At 40.2% G+C, this 25,431-nt stretch overlaps 1 protein-coding gene across 2 annotated transcripts in view; it reads right to left on the bottom strand.

The window, feature by feature from the left end:
* The window catches only part of GLIS3 (GLIS family zinc finger 3), a 695,814-nt gene that overhangs the window by 552,987 nt on the left and 117,396 nt on the right, over nt 1-25,431 (bottom strand). For both annotated transcript variants that reach the window (XM_070794225.1, XM_070794226.1), the window contains one exon: nt 15,835-15,989. The gene's annotated coding sequence lies outside the window, so the exon portion shown is untranslated. The remainder of the gene's footprint in view (nt 1-15,834; nt 15,990-25,431) is intronic.

Here is a 25,431-nt window from a genome sequence, read left to right as displayed (position 1 = left end):
AACATGTGAGTGCGTGGAAACGCCTTGCCCTTCCTCCAAACCTTGCCCTATGCATCTCTTCCCGATGGCTGTTCCCAAGTTACACGCCTTTATACTAAAACAAGAATCTAGAAAGCAACTTTCTCTGAGTTCTGTGAGCTTTTTTAGCAAATTATTCATAATTGAACCCAAAGAATCAATTTTGTAGAACAATCATCAATCAATTAAAAATAAATAAATATAATTATTTTTAAAAAGAAACCTTTTTAAAGGTCACTGGAACCTCTAATCTATAGTTAGTCATTCAGATACTACGGCAACAACCTGGACTTGTGACTGGCATCTGACATGTGTGTGGGAGGACAACCTGTGGGCTCTTAACTCTATTTCCACATAGTGTCAGAATTGAGCTGAATTATAGGGCTTCCCTGGTGGCTCAGTTGGTAAAGAATCTGCCTGCAATGCAGGAGACCTGGGTTCAATCCCTGGGTCAGGAAGATCCCCTGGAGAAGAAAAGAGCAACCCACTCCAGTATTCTTGCCTGGGAAATCCCATGGACAGAGGAGCCTGGTGGGCTACAGTCCATGGGGTCACAAGAGTGGGACACGACTTAGTGATTAAACCACACAGGTCACATAGCTGGTGTCTAAGAATTACGTGTTCATGGAGAAAAAAAAAACATTGGAACTAGATGCAGAATCAGGCAACATGAAGGGTGAAAGACAAGGAGAGGTCACAAATAAATCTGAATTTCTGCTTTGTGAAGTTGGATGGATAGGGCTTTCAAACTTACTGAACAAAGGCTCGATCACAGTCACCACACTGCACAACTTGAGGAGGCACCATCCACTTTTTAGTCAATGGCAATGATGCCCTTGATGTTGTGTACAACCAACAGCCCCATATGACATATGATCCCTAGGGAGACAATTAGTTTCCCTAACCTGGGCCTAACTTCTTCCTATCTACCATTTTCCCCTGGTATACTTGAGGTTGTAATCAGTGACCACATGCCAAAGCCCAATGCAATCAAATGTTTCATGTTTAGCTCTTCAAGTCAGATTCCACCAAAATCACATCATAAACCTGAGCCTTCAGAAAAACTTTGGGCAAAAAGAAAGTAAGAAGAAAGGATCCGTGTGCACCTGACTCATGTTAGGATGTGTTTCAGGGTCATTCACTCTCTCCCCACTCATCACTGTTATCAGTGCAATACTAGTGTGCTATGCTATGCTAAGTCACTTCAGTCGTGTCTGACTCTGTGCGACCCCAGAGATGGCAGCCCACCAGGCTCCACCATCCCTGGGATTCTCCAGGCAAGAACACTGGAGTGGGTTGCCATTTCCTTCTCCAATGCATGAAAGTGAAAAGTGAAAGTGAAATCAGTCAGTCGTGTCCGACTCTGTGCAACCCCATGGACTGCAGCCCACCAGGCTCCTCCATCCATGGGACTTTCCAGGCAAGAGTACTGGAGTGGGGTGCCATTGCCTTCTCCACAATACTAGTATAGCCCAGCACATATGGCCTTCCGGTCACATGGTCTGCTGATGGGAAGAGCCTTGCATGCTGCTTCTTCAGGGCTTCTGTAGCAGTAAGTCATGTTCCATAGAGTCTGATCAGAGGTCCAAGACTGACTCACCCTTTGCAGCTTAAGAAGGCTGGAGCAAGAGACAAAGACCTCTCCATGCCTCCTCTGGTGACATCAAAGCAGTGCATATGACGCTGTATCCCTTAAAGAATGATCTGGACACAGCTCCTCCTGGGGTTCCAGTTGTCTAAAGCAGACAGGGACCCATTCCACCCACTAAGTGGCAGCAGGTAGAGGTGTTCACACCTCAGAATGTCACAGTAAATCAGGCAACACTGGGTGGAATCTAGGGACCCTCACTGGCCATTCTGTGGACAGGCAAACTGTAGCCCCATCCCAAAGCATGACCCACTGGCAGATCAACCTCTGTGAAGCAGGGAAACCTAAAAGAGCCAAATCCTGGGTTGATAAAGACAAAGTCTTCCTGAATGATCATGTAGGTTAAGGAGTAGTTTATAGGAAAGTCATCCTGATGTCTGGTTGGAAAGGCCTGCATTGGAATTCTGCTATGCCTATCTCTAGCTTGGATGAGATTCTCAAGCTTTCTGTGCCTCAGTGTTCTCATCTGTAAGATGAGGATGATAATAATTGTTTTTATCATAGAGGGCAATGTATGGAAAGCAGGAAACATATGGAGCACTTAACTTAGGTCAGTGCCTGGCATGATAAGTACCTAATAATGTTTAGTATTATTACTCTGTTAGAACAGGAGTCTGACACTTACTGCTCTCAAGCCATCAAGAGCAAGCTGACAGGTTGCAGTCCCTGCCTGCTTCTCTTAAGCTCCACAGTTTGTGAAGTAAGATACTAACAGCATTTGTCACAAAAGGCTTATGGTGAGGAATAAGACTCTCAAATCCTGCCTTATTGGCAGGCTATAGTTTTAACATTTAAATGGCCTGAACATTTTTCATTCCTCTAATATACTGTCTACTTGGACAGCTGTGTGGGGTCAAGAAGTTTTCCACCTCTGTGGGCCTCAGCTTACTTGAATATAAACCAAAAATCCTCTGAGGTCCCTTCCAGCAATAACATTCTGAGCCTATGACCCCAGGCCTGCATAGAACTGGCCAGAGTACCTTTACACTTGTGTGTGAAGTTCCTTTTTTTCCCACTGAGGCTTTTAGCTCATTTCTGATAAACAGTGTTTCAATAATAAAGTCAGAATAATCCTTGAAATTTACAAATGTGATATCAAAAGAAAAATTAAAATACCTCTTAATGGTAAAATACTTCCCAATGGGTATTTCTAACACATCACAATTTGTCTTATAACTAGGTAACAGTCACTGTAACCCCTCCCACCTCATTGAGAAATCAAGAGGTTATAAAGCATATTTCATAAATAAAAATATGTAGACATTGTACCAAGGACTGATCTCTAGCTACGCAGGGTCCTACAACAAAGAATTATAGTATTCCAGGGTGGCAGAGAACTTTAAAATCCATCTAGTATGACCATCTATCTGATACAGTATCCCTGCCAGCAGCATCTACTCTGTGTTTAAAAACCTTCAGTGATGAGAAACTCAATCTTTAGTATTAGTTTTTTTCATCTCTCCAACAAGGACCAGCCCCACAGCTAGGTGCTGGTAACACAGGAAGAATCCCTGTCCTCAAAGAGCTTATAGTCTAGATGGAAATACAGATGAATAAATGAATACAGTGAGATATTATACTGAACTTAATTAATCTCTGTGGTTTCCTTTTCCAATGGTATTATTTCCTTGAATAACACCATTGCCCAAGTCAGTCAAAGATTTTTACACATCCTTGATGAAAATGAGGAGTATGACAGCAGAAATGCTAATAGATCTGGTCAAAACTTCATTTGGGGGTATTCAATGTAGGTTCACAGAAGAAACAATAGTTTGACAGCCAAATAATCTTGATTCATACAGTCTAGACTCTGCCAAGAGAAGAAAAGGCTCTTGAAAATTAAGAGCTATTTCCCAAGACAGCAAGGTGGACATCAGTGGTTCTCAAACTTTGATGCGTATCAGAATCACCTGGAGGGCCCATGAAAACACATGTTGCTGGTTCAATTCAGTTCAGTTCAGTTCAGTCGCTCAGTCGTGTCCGACTCTTTGCGACCCCATGAATCGCAGCACGCCAGGCCTCCCTGTACATCACCAACTCCCAGAGTTCACCCAGACTCACGTCCATCGAGTCAGTGAAGCCATCCAGCCATCTCATCCTCTGTCGTCCCCTTTTCCTCCTGCCCCCGATCCCTCCCAGCATCACAGTCTTTTCCAATGAGTCAACACTTCGCATGAGGTGGCCAAAGTACTGGAGTTTCAGCTTTAGCATCATTCCTTCCAAAGAAATCCCAGGGTTGATCTCCTTCAGAATGGACTGGTTGGATCTCCTTGCAGTCCAAGGGACTCTCAAGAGTCTTCTCCAACACCACAGTTCAAAACCATCAATTCTTCGGTACTCAGCCTTCTTCACAGTCCAACTCTCACATCCATACATGACCACAGGAAAAACCATAGCCTTGACTAGACAAACCTTTGTTAGCAAGTAATGTCTCTGCTTTTGAATATGCTATCTAGGTTGGTCATAACTTTTCTTCCAAGGAGTAACGTCTTTTAATTTCATGCTGCAGTCACCATCTGCAGTGATTTTGGAGCCCAGAAAAATAAAGTCTGATACTGTTTCCACTGTTTCCCCATCTATTTCCCATGAAGTAATGGGGATCAGATGCCATGATCTTCATTTTCTGAATGTTGAGCTTTAAGCCAACTTTTTCACTCTCCATTTTCACTTTCATCAAGAGGCTTTTGAGTTCCTCTTCACTTTCTGCCATAAGGGTGGTGTCATCTGCATATCTGAGGTTATTGATACTTCTCCCGGCAATCTTGATTCCAGCTTGTGCTTCTTCCATTAAATATACTTAATTCCTCCAAATATTTTTCATATACTTTGGAGTCTCATCTCATCACTATCTATCCTGGCTGAAGTCCTCCAAACCCACAACAGCTTGCCTGTATCAGATCAGATCAGATCAGTCGCTCAGTCGTGTCCGACCCTTTGCGACCCCATGAATAGCAGCACGCCAGGCCTCCCTGTCCATCACCAACTCCCAGAGTTCACCCAGACTCACGTCCATCGAGTCAGTGATGCCATCCAGCCATCTCATCCTCTGTCGTCCCCTTCTCCTCTTGCCCCCAATCCCTCCCAGCATCAGAGTCCTTTCCAATGAGTCAACACTTCGCATGAGGTGGCCAAAGTACTGTAGTTTCAGCTTTAGCATCATTCCTTCCAAAGATATCCCAGGGCTGATCTCCTTCAGAATGGACTGGTTGGATCTCCTTGCAGTCCAAGGGACTCTCAAGAGTCTTCTCCAACACCACAGTTCAAAACCATCAATTCTTCGGTGCTCAGCCTTCTTCACAGTCCAACTCTCACATCCATACATGACCACAGGAAAAACCATAGCCTTGACTAGACGAACCTTTGTTGGCAAAGTAATGTCTCTGCTTTTGAATATGCTATCTAGGTTGGTCATAACTTTCCTTCCAAGGAGTAAATGTCTTTTAATTTCATGGCTGCAGTCACCATCTGCAGTGATTTTGGAGCCCAGAAAAATAAAGTCTGACACTGTTTCCACTGTTTCCCCATCTATTTCCCATGAAGTGATGGGACAGGATGCCATGATCTTCGTTTTCTGAATGTTGAGCTTTAAGCCAACTTTTTCACTCTCCACTTTCACTTTCATCAAGAGGCTTTTGAGTTCCTCTTCACTTTCTGCCATAAGGGTGGTATCATCTGCATATCTGAGGTTATTGATATTTCTCCGGGCAATCTTGATTCCAGCTTGTGTTTCTTCCAGTCCAGCGTTTCTCATGATGTACTCTGCATATAAGTTAAGTAAGCAGGGTGACAATATACAGCCTTGACGAACTCCTTTTCCTATTTGGAACCAGTCTGTTGTTCCATGTCCAGTTCTAACTGTTGCTTCTTGACCTGCATACAAATTTCTCAAGAGGCAGGTCAGGTGGTCTGGTATTCCCATCTCTTTCAGAATTTTCCACAGTTTACTGTGATCCACACAGTCAAAGGCTTTGGCATAGTCAATAAAGCAGAAATAGATGCTTTTCTGGAACTCTCTTGCTTTTTCCATGATCCAGCAGATGTTGGCAATTTGATCTCTGGTTCCTCTTCCTCTTCTAAAACCAGCTTGAACATCAGGAAGTTCATGATTCATGTATTGCTGAAGCCTGGCTTGGAGAATTTTGAGTATTACTTTACTAGCATGTGAGATATTCTTTACATAAAACCCTGAAATGGGAGAAAATACCATAGGATCAACACTTTGACCTTAATGATCAATGTTTACTGACTATACCTTTCTTTCCTAGACCTAGGCATCAAGTTGGAGCAGGTTTTTGAGACAGAGGCTGCTATTTAGTTTAGTTCATGTCCGACTCAGTCATGTCCGACTCTGCAACCCTATGGACTGCAGCCTTCATGGAGCTTACAGTCTAATGAAGAAGAGACTAAATAATTACATGCATACAGGGAGCTATTCAGCTCAGTTCAGTTGCTCAGTTGTATCCTACTCTTTGTGACCCCATGTACCACAGCACGCCAGGCTTCCCTGTCCATCACCAACTCCCAGAATTTAATCAAACTGAAGTCCATCGAGTCATCCAACCATCTCATCCTCTGTTGTCCCCTTTTCCTCCTGCTCCCAATCCCTCCCAGCATCAGGGTCTTTTCAAACAAGTCAGTTCTTTACATCAAGTGACCAAAGTATTGGAGATTCAGCTTCAGCATCACTCCTTCCAATGAATATTCAGGACTGATTTCCCTTAGGATTGACTGGTTGAATATCCTTGCAGTCCAAGAGACTCTCAAGAGTCTTCTCCAACACCACAGTTCAAAACCATCAATTCTTTGGCACTCAGCTTTCTTTCTAAGTCCAACTCTCACATCCATACATGACTACTGGAAAAACAATAGCTTTGACTAGACAGACCTTTGTTGGCAAAGTAATCTCTCTGCTTTGTAATATGCTGTTTAGGTTGGTCACAGCTTTTCTCCAAGGAGCAAGTGTCTTTTAATTTCATGGCTGCAGTCACCATCTGCAGTGATTTTGGAGCTCAGTTAGAGACTGCTAAGTGAGCCTCAGTATCCACTATTATTCTTCTTAGTGATAATAAAACCACCCACACCCCAGTTTTAGCTGAGTACATGGCTGTCTAGCTGAAGACTTACATCCCTCCCTTCCTTGTAGCTGAGTACAGTCACATGAGTATGTTCTAGTTCATAATCTAATTTTTAACAAACCATTCACTCTTGTCTTCCTTCTTCCTCTGCCCTAGTCGCTGAGAACAGGGATAACTATAGCAGCTTTGTGCCCAGAGATAAAAGCACCATACTGAAGATAGCAGGGCAGACCAGCCCACCTGGGTCTCTGGATTATTTCCTGAGGTAGAAAGCAGTCTACCCACCCTAGACAGCCCATCCACCTCTGGGCTATTAGATAAAGTAGAAAGAAACTTCTATAATCTTTTGAGTCACTGTAACTAATGCAAGAGTCATCCTCATGTGGTCCCTATTGATGCAGATTGCATTCAGTATAGATGCAGATTTAGACATTCATCTACCCATCCATCCATTCAGTAAAGGCACTGAATGTCTACTAGGTATTGGACGCTATGTATTCTGAACCTTCAGAGAGGGAATGGCAGCCCACTCCAGTACTCTTGCCTGGAAAATCCCATGGACAGAGGAGCCTGGTAGCCTGCAGTCCATGGGGTCACTAAGAATCAGATACGACTGAGCAACTTCACTTTCACTTTTCACCTTCATGCATTGGAGAAGGAAATGGCAACCCACTCCAGTGTTCTTGCCTGGAGAATCCCAGGGACGGGGGAGCCTGGTGGGCTGCCGTCTATGGGGTCACACAGAGTCAGATACAACTGAAGCGACTTAGCAGCAGCAGCAGCATTCTGAACCTTATACATGGTGGTATCAATTTTCCTGGGATGGGCAATGCATTGCTCTTTGTTTACAATCTCTATTGTTAAAACACCAGGGGACTCTCCAGTCTATGTTAGTTTTTTCAACTCTTTGTCAACCTTTATAACATTGTCTACTCTGTGACAGATGCCTTATCTGGGATATCCCCTTCAATTCTCATAACAACTTTATGAGAAAGATAATTGTTATTCTCATTTTACAAGTTTAAAAACTAAGCTTTTTCTTAAATATTGGCTTTAATTTCCTAAAGAATGAGCAAATAATATCTTAAGAGACTGGGAGAGATTTCTAGCATTTTCTAAGCAGTAAAGAGTGACAGAACAGTATCTTTATCGAAGACATTTTGACACCGCTCTGATCTATCTTCTCAAATTCAATCTATTTAACAACAGCCCTCTGCTCTGTAAGAAAAAACATGGTTTCCTAGTCAAATAAGCTTGAGAAATATTGCACAGTAAGGAGATTCATACTGTGCATTTAAACATTATAGTCCCTGACAAAGACCTGTAGAAAAGAGACCTGTTTGAGTTGATTTAACACAATGTTTCCAAAATGAACCTGGCTGTTTTCAAGTCATGCTATTAACTTCCCTCAGAACTTTGAGGAAGAGGTGCTCTAGACATAACTGCAATGCAGTGAGATAGGAAGTTTCTTGTTTCATGTGTTTTGATTCCCCATCACTGCTGAGTGTTACACCTGATTGATGATATCCTTCCAAGAAAAATTATATTCTTTTAAAGTTCAAGTAATGCTTTACAAAAAGGTGGGATTTCAGGCAACACCAAAGAGAAAATCATTTTTCTTTGAGAATTTCTTGGATTCCTCAAATTCTACCTGGAATACTGCCACCATATCTGTTCTGCTGATATGCTGTCCTTCTTCTAAGGAAAGAGAAGGACAAGGTTTGCTGTTAGGGGCTTAAGCACTTAGAAACAACAATGACTTCTTTATGAGGCAGGCAATATGCTAGTGTCATAATTCAGGGGGTTTGAATTTGAATTTCAAGACCATTACAGCAAGTGTGACTCAGCAGTGTGATATAGCTCAGTCAAATTGGGGAAATGGGAATTGGTTCTTTTACGGGTAAAGAAATTGAGTCAGGGGACAATGATAGGTCATCTGTATTAGGGAAACTCCCAAGCAGGTTGTAAATCTTCTGTTTCTAAAGGAGCTTTCTGGATATAGTATTCAGTCCATATACAAATTTTAAAAAGAAAGCATAGAACCAGCTCAAAACAAGCAACTGTAAAAACAAGTTTCAGGGTATGCAGATGGGCAGAAAAAGTGGCGTTGTCAAGGAGCTGATGGTTGGAGAGGATGGAAAGCTGGTGAGTGCCCTCTGCCCTCTCCACCCTTCCGGAAATGAAAATGATTGCAGCACAAATGCATGCTCATTAAGCAGCAGGCCTAATGAAGGGCAGACTTTTTTGGCCCTGTCTGCAATGCCAGGGACCTTGCTCCAGTGTTGTCATGGGGAAGTTATTGTCATCCTCCTGGCAACAGGTTACCTAGGTGAATACCACACAGCCTCACCTGGCCCAGTAAGAAGTGGGGCCCATGCTGTGCGCCATCCCCAGGCTGCTTTGCCTGCCCTCTCCTTTCACTTTCTCACTCCCTCAGCCACACCACTGCCTTTAAGAGACGTAATGGCACCCCACTCCAGTACTCTTGCCTGGAAAATCCCTTGGACGGAGGAACCTGGTAGGTTGCAGTCCATGGGGTCGCTGGGAGTCGGACACGACTGAGCAAATTCATTTTCACTTTTCACTTTTATGCACTGGAGAAGGAAATGGCAACCCACTCCAGTGTTCTTGCCTGGAGAATCCCAGGGACGGTGGAGCCTGGTGGGCTGCCGTCTGTGGGGTCACACAGAGCCAGACACAACTGAAGTGACTTAGCAGCAGCAGTAGCAGCAGCAGCATTCATTCTTGTGCAAACAAACACTATAGAAGTTTATCTGCATGAGAGGTGGGGTAGGGCAGTATTCATGGCCCTTTTCTACTTCTGACTTTCAAAGTTTCAAAGTGTGGCTATGGGCACATTTGACATGTGACCTGGGCAGTCCTGTCCATTCCCATCAACCTACAACTAAAATGACTAGGGCTCTCAAAAGAAACACCCCTTTCCACCTATTTTTACTGAATGCCCCAGTGCCAAAATTAAAACAAATTACAAACATAAGAAATACCTTCAGTGATGATCAAAGTCTATACCACAAAGTGAAATGAAGCTCTAAGCCAATTAACCTGTGAATTTGATCAATTAGCTATATATAGATAAATGAAACAATTCAGTTCCAGCAAATTCTCAATCAACTCATAAGGTTGCCAGATTTACCAAATATTTAGCAATACTACTCAGCAAAGGATTTTTGCCCAAATTGTAGTGTCATCTCAATTCCATGTTCTTCCTGTGTTGACAAAGCTTTCAGGTGTGGAAAACAGGCAGAGTGTGATAATTCCAAGGTCTATCCCCACCTCACTAACCCTGAGAAAGGCACTGACCTGGTTTCCATCTAGCATCTCTCCTGTAGGGCCCCAGATAGCCCACGGCTAAATGGTGAGCATTTTCAACATTGCTTAGGGTAAGGTCTGAACCCGCATGAGGATCTGTTTAGACCTATCTATCCTAGAAGGATCCAAGGGGTCCTTCCCTGGATCCCTTGTCCTTTGCTAAAGTGCCCTAAGTTCCCTTCCACCACTGAACCAGACTTAGGAGGATAAGGTTAGCGGGCTGAGCAATCCTTCCCTCATCCTATCTTTGGTGTCTGTATCTACTTCCAAGAAATTCAGGTAGGTAACACAGTACTATGATCATCTAATGTAAAAACTTACTAACTGGAAGAAATTCCCTTGGTGACAAGGAGATGTAGAAGAAAGAGCAGTGATTTATTTAAAAGTCAGAAGACCTGTGTCTGAAAGCAGTGGATTATGTGATCTTGAGCAAGTCACTTCACCTTGCTGGGCCTCCATTTCCACATCTATTCATTATCTGTAGGCTATGCATGCTGTTAAAATCAGATCACAAAAGCAGCAGAAACAATATTTCTCTGGCTCTAACTCATTGTAAAATCCTCTCCCTGGCCTCATTTTAGGAGTTTCTAAACAGTTTCTCATACACATTCAAAATAAGTCCTCTCCACTGCAACATTATGTTGCAAAACCCTGTAAGACAAGTAACACCCCACTTGAAAGATAAAGAAATTAGGACTCAGAGAGATGAAAATACTTACCTCAAACCACACAGCTAATGTGTTGCTAAGCAGGAGCTAGAACACAGATCTGACTTTGGAAGGCTTTGCTCTTTCTGGAATATCTAACCGGTACGGTTGGAAAGAAAATTCATTGATTTTTAAAATATTCTTAAAAAGCAAAACTTGTATTTCTCCCAGCATGACTTCTTTTCATAGTAGTCAGGACACCTGATTCTGACCTTCTCCTAACTAGCCAAGTGGCCGTGAATAAGTTACATCCTCTGAGATTCTGTTACCTCTACACATTGGAAGTGTTGGACTTAGATCAGTTTCTCCCAGAAGCTTAGCTTGTTAAAATACAGCTTTCCAGGTCTTTCTCCTGACAAACTGAATAGGGCTTTCTGAGTTTAAGCACAGAAATACATATTTTAACAAGCTCCCTGAGCTATTCTTATTCAGGAGAAGAATTCGACTGGAATCGGGAATCATCATACTAGACAACCTATGAGCTATCTTTCCTATCTACCAGTCAATTACTATGTGGTGAGTTCTCAAGCCTGTAGTCAAGGGGTAGCCACCATTGGACTTCAGACATGTCTGGATGATGTGCATAAGACACTGGAGATGGTGAACCACCAGGGATTGGTCTGCGTGAGGTTCAGACCCAAGGAAAAGAGAAATTGGGAGAAGCAGTATGAGAATTAGAGATTGGTCCCTGCAGGCAGCCCAGAGGACTAGGGTCTGAACTCCAGAGAAAAGAGCTGCAAACAGAAAGGGGTGGCTTCACATTATGTCATCTCAGGAACTTAAAAAAGTACGGTTGCCTGGGTCCCAACTCCAGATCCTTACATAATGGGTTTGGGATATGTGGCTGAACCTTGGAATTTTTAAAAGCTTCCCAAGTAATTCCATTTTGAAGCTAAGGTTGAGATTTTGTACACGGGACACAAAGCCCTCAAAATGAGATGACTTTATATGTTATAGACATACCCTTAAAATGACTGAAGACTGATATTTCAAGGACCCTCTTGGTGAGTTCAGAAAGAAAAATAATCATACCTTGGTTTAAAAACAACTGAGACTCAATACAAAACCTCTTTGTTACGTTTTTGGGGTCAAGCTTAACACCTGTTTCGTTTCAGTGGCTCTGCCTGTAAGTTTGGTTGCATATAAAGGATTCAGTCTCCAGGTGTGTGAGTTACATGAAGCCCATCCTAACTGACTGAATTTTTCTCCTTCACCGAAGTGAGTGAATTGATCTGTTGTTTTGTCACTGCCTAGCTAAAGCCAGTGGGAGGGTGCCAGTTATCATTTGGAGAAAAGGTATCATTTTGAAGTACCAGAGACAGCAAATGAATTGTGTTCATGAAATAGATGTTTCACTCTACTTTTTAATTTGCTCCTGTTTGAGTTAACTGAGAGTTTCGTCTTTATTTTTAAAGAATGACATTTACACAGCCGCTGAAACTGCCAATCTGTTACATAAACAGCCTCCTTTTCCAAAAGACTGGCGCCGCCTGCAGGCCAAATATGTGCAGCGCTTTGTATTTCTGTTCAGAAGGAGCCTCTTCGAAGTGTTGCTTCTGACTTCAATCACAAGCAGTTAGGCTCATGTGAAGCAAATTGGATTTTGCATAGAACCAAGTTTCCTAAGCAAGGGCGGGGACACCAGAATGACATTTCAGACTGAAGTGCAATGACAGGGCTGGGGAGACCTGAAACAAAGAAGCTTCTTGCTGACATCAAAATCCTCACTTTGGAGCCAGGCACTGGGATGAAGAGCTCAGCCAGTGACTTTGCACATGGTGACCTGGGTTTGCTATCTACACACCCATGGAGGAGCCTAGACCTTCTGAAGCTGAACCAGGGTTAAAATCTGAAAGTCTCATAAGTTGGTCTCACAAAGCCTCAATATAGCAGCCCATAAAACCAATGTTTTTCAGAGCTTGGTTTACACACCACTTACATCAGCATCACTGTGGATGCCTGTTTAAAATGTTATTTCCTGGTGCCCATCACATACCCAGAGAACTGGAATTTGCTGGTGTGGGGCTCCAAAAGCTAAATTTTAACATGGTGTCCAGGGTTTAGTTCTCACCAAATCCAGGAGCAGCTGTTGGGTGGCCCTTGGGTGGCTTGGGCTCTCTTTTGGTAGAACATGGCTTTTCAAATGAGGAAGAAACCATGTGTTCAGGGCTGATCACATGCCTGGCTGCTGACCTTTATGGGCAGCCTTGTTACCAGACACCCCTCAACCAGGGCTATCCCCTACCAGCCTTTCCCACTGTCTCAATAGAAACTGACTAGGTCAAACCCCTTGAATCAAAGTATCAGCCAACTAATCTCATCCAAGAGTCCTTACTGATTCATGCTAATTAGCAAGGTCTAGTCCCTGGCTCTGAAACCTTAGTGTGCAATAGAGTCACCTTTAACCAGTTAAAACACTGGTTACTATAAATTGGTACAACCACTTGGAGAGCAGTACGGAGATTCCCTAAAACAGGGGTCCTCAACGTCCAGGACCTAATGCCTGAGGATCTGAGGTGAAGCTGATGTAATAATAATAAAAATAAAAAGCACAATAAATGTAATGCACCTGAATCATCCCAAAACCATCCCACCCACCCCAGTCTGGAAAAATTGTCTTCCACAAAACCAGTCCCTGATGCCAAATAGGTTGGGGACCCCTGCAAAACACGAAAAACAGAGCTACATATGACCCAGCAATCCCATTCCTAGACATAAACCCAGAGAAATCCACAGTTCAAAAAGATAAATGAACCCAACGTTCACTTCAGCACTATTGCAATATCCAGGACACAGAAGCAACCTAAATACCCATCAACAGAGGAATGGATGAAGATGATGTGGTACATATGTTCAATGAAATATTACTCACCCATGAAAAAGAACAAAATAACGCCATTTGCAGCAATATGAATAGACCTAGAAATCGTCAGCTGAGTGAAGTAAGTCATAGAGAGAAAGACAAATACATGATATTGCTTATGTACTGAACCTTAAAAAATGGTACAAATGAACTTACTTACAAAACAGAAATAGAGTCACAGATGTAGAAAGCAAACTTATGGTTACCAGGGGGAAAGCAGGGGATGATAAATTGGGAGATTAGGATCAACACATTCACACTACTATGCATAAAATTGATAATTAATAAGAATCTACAGCATAGCACAGGGAAGTCTGCTCAATTCTCTGCCAATGGCCTATATGAAAAGTAATCTTAGAAAAGAGTGGATACATGTATGCGTATAACTGATTCACTCTGCTGTACACGTGAAACTAACACAACATTGTGAATCAACTATACTGCAATAAAAATTAAAAACAAACCAAAAAGCCACAAAGTTACATGTAATTTTGAAATGTGGTAGTAACAACCAGAAGATAAGCAAAGTTGGTACTTCCAACTGCTTATTTGCTTCTGAGGAGTGAAAATTTGGAAATAGGAAGGAATAAGGCAGGGATTATTTTGCTCAGTTTGTTTTTAACTTTTGTTTTTTAAACATTAGAGTACAGTTTGACTACAAAAGTTAAAAAGAAACAGATAAAACACAGTTATAGAAGAGATTTTAATATACTTTATTGATTTAGGAGACAAAAAAACAAATATAGGTTTTCAGAGGAACTATTACAATCAACTCACTTGTTTTGTTTTGTTTAAGTCACTTGTTTTAATTGCTAAAGAACTTGACATCCATTAAAGGAAAGACCTATTATAAAAACTGATCATGAACATGGCTACACACAAAAAAATCAATAAAGTAGGAAAGTACAGATTTTACAGACTTCATTCTCTAATAAGAATCCAATATCACTAGAAATAAATGATATATAAAGGGAGCTTCGAAATTTAGAAATTCCTTTTCTCTCTTGATATAGCCTTGCTTTCAACAGCACTTTCTCCCTGGGGACACAATACATTAAAAAGCTTCATTTGATAGTCAAAGTTGAGCAATGACTTTGGTGTTCTAGCCAGTAACTACCCTGCCCCTGAAGCATTGAAACTCATTGATTAAAAGGATGGGAAGCCATATGGTGTCTTGATTTACAAGGAATGAAAAATACATTAAATAATTCCTAAAATATCATATTCATTATTCATATATGTGGCCACTACTTTAAATCCAGAGTCAAAAAATGTCAATCAACTGATGGAAAAGACCAGTTGTACCTCTTTGCCCATCTTCGGTCAGCTTTGCTGACCAAAAAAGTAATTAACAATGAATCAGTAAGATTTACTGATGGATGGGATTTCAACCAATAGCTGCCAAAAAAATTTTTACAGTATCCAGATAAGTGCTTCTCAAAGTAGTATGACAGTTAAAAATCATATTCCCGGGTCCCACCCCTGTCACTTGAATTAGAATATGTGAAGCTCGGAAATGTACTTTTCCAAGAGGCTTTTAGACTGATTTTCACATAATCCAATAATAACCTAAGAATAATAATCTAACAATCCAGAGTCTACTAAAAATCACAGAAGGAAATGGGCCCAGCAGACTAGCCTGTGCACGTGTCTATTGCTTTACAATTACATCAAATGAATATCTTAAGTACGATTGATAGAACACCTGAATGTTGAAACACAAATATTTTATTGGGTTATTTTTTTATAATTTTGATTTTGATTCAGTCATTTTAATAAAGGAAATAGAAGCATTTTAGCTTGACCTGGGGACATCTGGCTCTCATCTACATTACCCTGTATGTCAACCTTTTCCCAATATCAGTGTCCTACATATTTCTACCCAATTTGTTCACTGCCCAAGAGCATCCCCATAAAGAATGCCTCCCCAAGTTAGGCAAGATATTTCACAAAACAATAAAAACTGTCCATAAATATTTTAATTGATAATTCAACTTCTAGGAGTAGATCCAAAATATTGTCAGACAAATGAGCAAAGATGTTTGGACAAGTATGCTAACTGCAGCATAGTTTACAGCAGCAAAAAATTAGAATCAGCCTAAGTATCTGTATCAGAATTAAATTTGTCTGAACATCTGAGAACATTTAAAATAAATATCACTTAAACAAAATAGAAATATATTTCTCTCTCACCTAAAAGAAGTTCAGAGGAGGTAGAACTGATATGGAATCTTCACAGTGTCATCAGGAATCAAGGTTCCTATCTTGCCAGTTCACCATCTTCAGGAAGAAGTTTCCATTCTTCAAGGTCCATGACCTTGCTGTATCATCTAGACATGAGTCAGCACCTGGGAGAACAAAGGGAGAACAGGTGAATTTCTGAGCAGTTGGGCAAGTTTAATCAAGAACAAAAATCAAGCTTAGGAGGATTCTTTCAATTACTGCAGTCGACCTGGCTTATTGGAGTCGACTTAAAATTGAGATTTTTGGTTTTTTCCACTTCTATAAGGATGGGAACTATTAAAGAAATCTGGGTAATTAATAGAAAATTTCTTTAAACCACATATTATCTGTTCACCTGAGTATAGCATGTGTAAATTTACAATCCTACTGCTTTATATCTCTTGGGAACTTTTTAAAACCTAATTTAAAGTCTCTTTCATTTCATGTCATTCTGTAGTCAGACTTTGATTTTGCTTAACAAGGAACTATCAGATCCTTTAAATACATATATGTATATATTCCTAAAAAAAAATAAATAAATAAAGTCTCTTTCAGAATGCTTTATTATCTGCATTCTAGAGGTAGGTGGTTGAATTCTCCTTCCAGGGTTAAAAATGTTAAATGGGACAAAAAGACCCTTTCTGGTGTTCCTCCCCAGTGATATAATATCCTCTTTCCTGGGCCAGGGAGGAAGTGAATCTATGTGTCTGGCTCACTTTTCTCCTGCTTCTTCTACCCCCAATGCCCTGAGGCCAGTAAAAGTTAATTTTTCCTTTCACCTCCTCTTCCTGTCTTTCAGGACCTCCCCTAGTACCAGAACAAGCTACATAATTGTCAGAGCCCAGTACAAAATGAATAAGGGCTGCTTGTTCACAAATGATTAAGAATTTCTAGATAGTAACAGCAGAGCATTAAACCAAGTACGGGGCCCTTCTAAGCATGGGTCCCCATGCGACTGGCCAGGCTGCACATCCACATAGCTGGTCCTGCCCATGCACACGCCTTAAAGTGGTGGGTTTTAGACTTTCACTTTCCCTACTGATTCTGGCTTCTTGCTTAGACCTCAAGGCTGGTTAGAATAACTTCTCTACGTTTAAAGGAGTCTGGATTTCAAGCTTATTACCCTGTTGTGGATTCAAACAAAATCTAACTTGGTGATGAAAACTGATTAATGTCTTTTTTAAATAAATAATTAAAAAAAAAAAAAGAACAACAACAGAAAATATAGTGGGCATTTCCCCTTTCCTGTCAGTCATTGCAATGTGGATGATAAGATTTTCAGGACAGGAAAATAAAATATCTGAAAATGTTTTTAAAATAGTATCCTTGTTACAAAAAGGAAAAATACAAATCTCTAATCTAAAAATAAGATTATGAAACAAGAACTACTGGATTTAGAAAAGAACTTAGTAGAAATAAAAAAAAATGCTCATTTAAATAAAAAAAGAAACAACTGAGAAAAGAATTAGTGAACTGAGAGCTGAAAAAATAACAGCAAATATAGAACAGAGAAATTTACAGAAATAAAGATTTGAACAAGACACTAAGAGACATGGAGGGAAAAAAGGGGAAAAGTGTAATTCTAGTAGAAATTCTAAAAGAATGTGTTGGCTACAAATTGGCACTTGCCATCTACCTCTTCAAGAATCAAATCATGTGCTGCTGCACCTGCTGATTTTCAACACTCCCTGAAAGGAGTTCAGGGTGGAGAGCAGAAATGAGGTACTCTGTGCTCAGTGAAAAACTGGCAAGACAGGTCTTCAGATAGTTAGATATTTTCAGAAGCTGATTTTGTGAGCTCAATTCCTGTATCTCCTCATATCTAGAAAAGCACTAAAATCCTTCATGGTGACAACTGTTTCTCGTGACTGGCAGAAAGCTTCTGCAAAAATAGGTGCTTGATTGCATGTATTCCCTCTTTACCAAAATCATACATCTACTGACCTTTCCCCCATGACTTTTAGAGAAGTTTCTCAGAGCTACCTGGGGTGCTGTCTCCAGGGCTGCAGTCTGCCTTTTGCCCCAAATAAAACTTAACTCGCAACTCTCACATTGTGAATTTTTTTAACGTTGACAAATGGAATAGAGAAACAGGAAAGAAGCAATATTTAAAGAGAAAATAGAGGAGATTTTAGAACCAGAAAAATACTTAAGATTAAAAATAAATAAAAACCACACAGAGTCATGAGCAGGATAAAAACAATTCCAAATATTGACACTCTGTATGTAACTATAGAATATTAAAAGAAAATTTGAAAATCAAACAGAAAAGGCAGATTATCTCAAAATTAAAAATCATTCAATTAGACTGCAAACTTCTCTTAGGAAGCAACAGATGCCAGAAGAGAGGATGAATTATATCTTTAAGAAGAAAAACTGACACAATAAAATTCACAGATAAATGATAACTCAAGAATGAAAGTAATATAAAAACAGTTTTTATATACCCAAAGTCCAAAAGAGTTACTTGATCCTCACCAAAAGAACTACTGAGAGACTTCAGCAAGAAAGAATAGGAAGCCCAAATGAAAGATGGAATTGAAGAGCAATGGTGAGGAAAGAAAACAAATCAACTTTATATGTAAAAATATGCTAACAATAATAAACACTCTTTTGTATTTAAAAACAAGGTAGAACTATAACTCTAAACAATAATTACTATGGGAGACCCAAGAGGATTGTTTTTAGTAAAAACTGTGCTAAATTCCTTGTTTAGAAGAAGAGTATAAATTAATTTTAGTATTTTTTTAAAAATAATGTGAGCTACGTATAACAAAATTTTAAAGCTACCTAACTAGAGGACAAGGAATAGAATGTGTAACTTTCAAACTAGTAAAAAAAATTGGAAAATAAAAAAATGTAACCATCTAATAGAAGAGGGGAAAAGCAAGCAAAATGGGAAAAGCAAGAACAAAAAAACTAAAATGGTATAAGTAATTCCAAATATGTCATATGCCATAAATAATATAAACAAATAAGGCTCATCCACTAATCAAGATGTGTGTGTGCTAAGTCACTTCAGGCATGTCCGACTCTTTCGGCCCTATGACTGTAGCCCACCAGGCTCCTCTGTGCATGGGATTCTCCAGGCAAAAATACTGGGATGGGTTGCCGTGCTCTCCTCCAGGGAATCTTCCTGACCCAGGGATCGAACTTGTCTCTTATATCTCCTGCATTGGCAGGCGGGTTCTTTACCACTATCACCACCTGGAAAGCCCACTAATCAAGACATTCATAGTGAAATCAATATTGAACGAGAAAAGCAACTTGTAAGATGATATATACCAAAAAAAAAAGTAGGATAAACTGTCCCTCTTATACATTTAAAACATACATGTTCCTCAGGACATACTGTCCTCTGATAAGTATGCACATAAAAAATATTAGAAATATTTTAAGAATACAAGATGTGTGTATTCTTAAATTATGAATTCTCTTAAATTCATATTAGCAAGTTACCCTGGGAATGGGGTAAGACAGAAAATGGTGAATACAGAGGACTTCGATTTGACCTAAAATGTCTTATTTTTTAATTAAAAAATACTAAAAGCAAATATAATAAAATGTTAGTGAGTACTGGGTAATAGTTTATTATTTTTCATACTGCTCTATATTTCCAAAACTAAAAACGATTAAGTAAAATATAAATCAAGATGGGAGGGGTGAGGAAAAATCTTATCTCAGATAATACTGTTGAGTGCTTAAGCTTATTGCAAAATATTCAAAAATATACTTTAAAACACAAAAATACCTTTCTCTAAGAATTTTTTATTCAGATTTTATACTGAAAAGAAACTTTCCATTTAACTTACCAGAATTAGTACAGTTTTCATGGGCAAGAAGAACAAAAAGTTTTAATTTGTATTGCCTAATAATGGATGGAGAAGGCAATGGCAACCCACTACAGTACTCTTGCCTGGAAAATCCCATGGATGGAGGAACCTGGTAGGCTGCAGTCCATGGGGTCGCTAGGAGGTGGACATGACTGAGCGACTTCACTTCCACTTTTCACTTTCATACACTGGAGAAGGAAATGGCAACCCACTCCAGTGTTCTTGCCTGGAGAATCCCAGGGACGGGGGAGCCTAGTGGGCTGCCGTCTATGGGGTCGCACAGAGTCGGACATGACTGAAGCGACATAGCAGCAGCAGCAATAATGGATATTAAGCAACGATGAAAGATTTTATTTTGAACATGATACGATGGTCTCTAGAACTAGGATCATAAAATAGTATCCAAAATACTCTCTGTCCTTTATTGATGAGCCTTAGGTTTTTAAAATTAGTTTCTGAGCCTCTTTAAAGAATCCAATTTTATCTCTGAGCTAGAAATCTAGAGCACAAAGAAGTCATTTTCAGAGAAAACGAATGCACAGTTTTTTTGTTTTTTAAAAAAATTTCTGGATTCTGAATCTGGAGAGAAAAATGAAACTTGTGCCTCTACTTGTGTCTTCGATCTAAGGAGATTTAGTTTAATCCCTAGAGGGTTTATACCCGCCTTTTCACAAAATGTTCAGTATAAACTTGAACTACCATTGTTCGTAAAGTTAGATTCACAACTGGTGTGGGAAGGGGGATTTTTGATATTATAGAAGAAGCTTGTTTGGGTTCACTGTATTCCTCCTTTAAACAAAAATGCAGCCATTGTCTTGAGCCTTGCTAATATCAGTAAGGTTCAGGCAACACCCAGTAATGCCCTCTTTTGGATGGCTGATTTCCTCAAGGTCATGAAGGCATATGGCTCAGGAACAGGGGAAAACCTGAGGTTGGCCCATAACTACTAAAATTACGTTAGACTTTTTATTCAAGGCTTCAATCATTGATCTCCAATCTTAAAGTAGCTCACAGTTCAGCTTGTATCTTTTTGGCCAGTGAGGGCATGATAACACAGATGGCTGAGGCACAGTAGGGCATCTTCTGGGTAAAAGCAAGAGACTTTCCTGATCTCCAGTATCAGAGAGCACAGAATGGTAACCAAATAGCCATGCCTTTATAGATGGTCATTAAATGAACCCTGTCTTGGGTTAGGCTATCTCTTTGTAGAGAGATTTCTTCCACTTGGCCACCCACAGGCTTTCAAGGGCATAGAGATAATCAGGACCAAGACAAGCCTGAAAGGCTAGGTGTGGTATTGGGCAGTTCCGCTTGTCCTTGTACCTCTGTGCTATAGACTCCAGGAAACACTTTGATGGAGTGGTCAAAAGAATGAATTGGTCATAAATGAATATTCTCAGACATTAGTCAAACATGAATGTTCTTTGGTGAAGCACTGACAGATTTTGTGAACTGGAAAAGAAAAACATATCCCTTTGCACAAAACAAGTCCTATTGCTTACACATTTAGCAGATGTAAATGACTACTCTTTAGACCCAGGAGCACTGGGGTCTTTCTTCAGAGCTCTAGTCCTTAGTGGCTTGTTGGCTTATTTATTTGGTCAGGAGGCAAGTTATCTCTTTGGAAAGTTATGTCAGCCTGGTGTTTGGTGGCTACCTCTCAAGATTTGGTTCCATCATTTATCCCTCAGTAAACAAACAAACTTGATCCTCTTTTTCTTTCATACTCTGAGATCTGTCCTATCTTGATATCCTTGTGCCATTAAAGGCTAAAACTGTTGAGGCAAAGATGATCAAATTTCTGTACCCCGAAGCTGGGTATGAACTTCTACAGTCAAACAACCCCTCAAAGCCTCCACTGTTCTGTTGTGAATGCAACTGCATGCTTTATCATCTGCTCTTGTGAAGTCTCAGGGCTCTAACCTCAGGTAGCTTTCTTTAAAAGATAAGAAGGAGCTGTGGAAGTTCATTAACACAAAAACTAATCAAGTTTACTGAGCCTCAGCATTTCCAAAGTTCAAAGGCCAAAGTTTGTCTCCAGACTCAGCTCAGCTCAAAAATGACTAAGGCATTTCTAGAGCTGCCTCTGGGTACTAGCCAAAGGGTGGCATGTATATCTGTGCATTACCAACAAAACTAAGGACTGCACTCTGATTCATTGCCTAAGAGCGTCTTTCAGCAAGTCCAAGGTCAAGAAGTTACCCAAAAGGAGGTTTTAATCAGTAGTAGGATAGAGCCCGGAATGCTCTTAAGACAGACCTAGATTCCTCCCATAAACCACATGGCAGAATTGTTCTCAGTTGTTTCTCCTGGGGCCTGCATGTCCTTTGCAATGGGATAGTATGTTCTGAATTATGTGTGCTATACTTCATTTGGTCCCTGTATCTGTTGAGTTGCTTTTATTTTTCAAAGTCTCCTCTGTACTACTTCAGAAAAACGCAATAGCCAAGAGGGCTTTTTAAAAAGAATACTATGCTAAATTTGCAACCCAGACAACTAGAAGCAAAGGTATATGAATGAAATTAGATACCCCAACTGAAACTCTCAGTATTCTCTCAGGCAAAACTTCCTAAGCATTTTTGTGTGCATGCATGATTAAAATTCAGTTCACACCCTTAAATCAGGACACCTCTCTTTCTGTTGTGGGAAAGAGGACAGAGAACCTCTTTAGCAGGCATAAGGTCCTCAGCCAGTTACTTCCTTCGGTGACTGCATGATGATTCCCTTCCCTTTTCCTGTAATTAACAGAGTTATATACTCTGGCCTGAATCTCAATTTTTAAAGGCAATATTGGCTGTAATAACACCTTACCTCCAAAATCCATTTGCTCCATCTTACAGAGTCCAAACCCCAGAGCATAAAATTGCCCAAACCCAGTGAAACATAGTAGAACTCATGCAAAGCAGTGTGCAGTTCACAGGGCTTTCTCAGGTCTTTCTCACTATGGTCCTGGGACCATCACAGCGACAGCACTGGGGTGATACATAAGTTGTCCATGAGCTCCCTGGTCAGATGTCTTTCTCCCTCCAGAAAGATACGCTACCTCAAATTTTACCTTCAAAGAGTTATTCCTTTGGGTGAAGTCACTGTCATCTTCAAGATTTCCCTAAGGCAGGGAAAGGGAATGGAAAGTGTCCTGACTGTGGAGTTGGGCAGATTTGGGTCTCAGTGCAAACTCTGCTACTTGCTAGCTGTGCAACTGTGGGCCAGTAACTTAACCTACTTGAGCCTCAGACTGGCCTTATGTAAAACCCAACAACCTTACACAGCTCCTGTAAGGCGGCATCTATGTAGGCAACATATATAGAGCACTAAACACATGTCTGATATACAGCGTAGGTTCCAATAAACTGTAGATGTCACCGTGATTATTAAACACAAGCATTTCCAGGAACATATCTTGACATAAGATGGACAACTCAGCTCACTTTTTAATGGTACTTAGCTAGATCAAAACAATGCACAGAATGAAGCTGGAGTTAAAACTAGCAACATTTCACAGTCCAAGGGTGATAAGAATGATTTCAGAGAAGAAGGGTAGAAGAACCAAAGGCAAGCTTTCTCACTTTCAAATCTGGCTCCCTATGCATACCCCATACTATAATAGCTAGAGAAATTGACTCGGTGAAACTACTTGCCTAATATTATACAGTTAATTGAACAAGAACTGGAAGGAGAGCCCATATCCCTGTTTCCAGCCCTGGGGTCTTTCCACCAAAGGATGAATGTACCTATGTAATGGTGAAAAGGTCACTACAGGCAAAAACATTAGATCAGAAGTGAAAAATCTACTTTCCAACTAGAAAAGAATATATGGAAAATTTCTCAGGGTAATGAAATGTTCTATATCTTGATTGGATATGGGTGTGTTAGCTATGATTACATAGATATATCCATTTATCAAAATGCATCAACTGGACAAGTTCTGTGCATTTTATGGTATGCAAATTATGTACCAATTAAATAAGTTAATAAAAATAGATGCTTTCCAGCCCCATCAGCCCTGACACCAATGAGCTGGGTGGTCTTGGTCAAATCAGTTTCCCATTTTGGGACAAAGCTTACTTGTCTTTAAAAGGAAGGTATGTGATTAGACAAAGTCTAAAAGTCCCTTCCAGTTCAATACTTTGATATAGTAAAATAAGACCTCTTCCTTTCATTTCAGCCTCTATTTTATGCCAGCTGGGTTCATCAGCAGGGTCAAAAAGATTGGCACACAATTTATGGGAAGTGGGAAGGAACTTAATGGAATGTGTAGGGGACCCAGAGTCTGTCTTTTGCATCATTAACTTTCCAGCCACACTTTAAAGAACATGATTGGTTTTCCACAGGGATCCAGCAATGCTACATGATTGAGCTGTAGGATGAGGATGATCTGGCCCCAGAGAAGTTGTATCTGCCACCAGAGATAACAACTTTCACATGGAGAGCAGAGAGAATGTTTCCTGGACAAAGGGAATGACTGACAGATATTAAACGGGAGGAAATTGAAGGCTCTGCCAAGTTTCATGATAAAATGCTATTTCTCACGGTAAGGTCAAGCTGTCTCTAGTGCAGCTACTGCTTTTAAAAATATAAAGGGAACAAAAACATTCAACAGAGAGCATCAGGCTTTGCAAAGAGTATGTGATCAAAGGCCACTTGTTTCATTTATAAATGAAATTGAATGACTATTATAGCTATAAAAATCACCAAGAGTGAATTTGGAATTTTGCTGATGAACTAAAAGCTGAGAAACATCAGTGAGGAAATTTCTAAAGGTTTGAACCCAAAGCCCTTTGGATGTAAAATGCCCACTGATGTTTGCAAGATTACATATGCAAAAGGAAGGTTAAATTAGACTTTCATGGGAGGGCATTATGCCAGGAGCTAGGGTTGGCATTATCATAATACATTAATAAGTGTTTTAAAAGGTGGAATTTATTCACTAGCTCTAAATATTAACAGCGTCCAAAGACTAAGAATCTGAAAGCAAAATTTAACACATACAATCCATTAGTGTGTTTACTCATGCAAACAAGATAGAAATAAAAGTTACATTTATTAGTCTCAAGTTGCATTTTTAAAAGTGAGTAGCATTTGTTTCATATTTTAAATCTTTGGTGAATGACACTGCAATGGTTAATTTTATCTGTCACTTGACTGGGCCACAAGGTGCTCGGATGTTTGATTAAACATTATTTTGGGTGTGTCTGTGAGGGCTTTTCTGGAAGAGGTTAACATCTGAATTGGCAGACTGGGTAAAGCAGAGTGCTCTCCTCAGTGTGGGTGGGCCTCACCCAGTCTGCTGAAGGCCTCAACAGAGCAAAAGGTAAGGAAGGAAGGAATCTGCTTTCTCTGCCTGTCTCTCTTCTAGTTGGGACATCCATCTCCTGCCTTCAGATTCAGACTTGGACTGGAGCTTATTAAGGCATTAGTTCATGGGTCTCTACTTTGCCAACTGCAAATCTTGGGGTTTTTCACCCTCCATAATCATATGGGCCAAATCCTTATAAAAAATCTCTCTATAGGGACTTCCCTGGTGAACCAATGGTTAAGACTTCACCTTCCAATGCAGGGGGTGTGAGTTTAATCCCTGGTCAGGGAACTAAGATCCCACATGCCTTGCAACCAAAAAACCAGAAAGTAAAACAGAAATGATAGTGTAAAAATTCAATAAAGAATTTTTTTAAATCCCTTTGTATATACACACACACAAACATATATATGTATATATATATATATATATATATAT

This window comes from Bos indicus, chromosome 8, assembly GCF_029378745.1.
Source record: "Bos indicus isolate NIAB-ARS_2022 breed Sahiwal x Tharparkar chromosome 8, NIAB-ARS_B.indTharparkar_mat_pri_1.0, whole genome shotgun sequence".
In the NCBI taxonomy this organism is placed as follows: domain Eukaryota; kingdom Metazoa; phylum Chordata; class Mammalia; order Artiodactyla; family Bovidae; genus Bos; species Bos indicus.
The sequence above is the reverse complement of the archived record's forward strand: the minus strand, read 5'-3'. Positions and strand labels throughout refer to the sequence as shown.